The sequence below is a fragment of the Gopherus flavomarginatus genome, chromosome 6 (genome assembly GCF_025201925.1).
Source record: "Gopherus flavomarginatus isolate rGopFla2 chromosome 6, rGopFla2.mat.asm, whole genome shotgun sequence".
Taxonomy (NCBI): domain Eukaryota; kingdom Metazoa; phylum Chordata; order Testudines; family Testudinidae; genus Gopherus; species Gopherus flavomarginatus.
Window position 1 is genome coordinate 38,110,758 of NC_066622.1, and position 1,208 is coordinate 38,111,965.

Genomic DNA, 1,208 nt, shown 5'->3' on the forward strand with positions numbered 1-1,208 from the left:
AGAGAGAAAAGCCAAGGGAATAGCTCTCCCCAGTCTTAATTTATTGCTTCCTCTCAGATTTGAATGAAGATCACCATTCCACACTGCTCCAGGGAATCACATTTTTCGATATCACCACCACAAGCATTGTGCAAGAGTGCAGGCTGTGTCCTTCAGAGCATGAAAGTACTTAAGGGAACATTCCCTCAAACCTTCAGGGCACAGATGGAAAAAATATTCTCCTAAATTAGTAGGAATGCAAGTTTAGAAACATCTCACTGCACAGTTTTTCTTAATTTAGTTTTGGTCTCTGACTATAAACATCAGTGGCAATGCAGCAAAGAGTCCTGTGGCACCTTATAGACTAACAGACATACTGGAGCATGAGCTTTCGTGGGTGAATACCCACTTAGTCAGATGCATGTCATCTGACGAAGTGGGTATTCACCCACAGAAAGCTCATGCTCCAGTATGTCTGTTAGTCTATAAGGTGCCACAGGACTCTTTGCTGCTTTTACAGATCCAGACTAACACAGCTACCCCTCTGATACTTGACATCAGTGGAATTGACAGACAATGCAAGTTACTGAACAGACATCCACCAACCATTTTCAATTCCATGCTTCAGGGCTTGCTTTTCTATAATGATGATGAGCCAAGAAAATACATCACCTGCCTACTTCAAAAACTTAACATTAATGTATCAATTAAGGTTGATCTACTGTATAATAAATCTAAAACCCAAGGAGACAAAAGTTATAACAACCAAAAATACATGCCCTCTCCCCAACACCCAGAGACAAACTTCACCACTAGCAAAACCACAACATTAATTCTGTCCCACCACTGATGTCAATCTTCCAGCATCCCCAATCCCACTTTCAACCCACTCACTACCACAAACAGACCCACCCTTCTTATTGTCCTTTCTGGAAAAGTTCTGTGAAACTACCTAAAAGGTTGGGGGTGGTATAACGAGTACATATTGTTAGCCTTAACTATTCATTTCCCTGCTTTTTAGGTTTTGTTAAGGTTATTTTATACATGTAACATACAGTGCACTGTTCATGTACTAATTTCCACAAGTGTGTGTGTTTTTCAAAGATGGATCTTAAACAAAGCACAAATTCCTTTTATGATGAGCAGGGATTGTATTAGACTTCAGCACACTGAGGAGCTCTACACCTGAATCAGCTGAACAGTAGAAGTGATTGAAAAGCCACCATCAT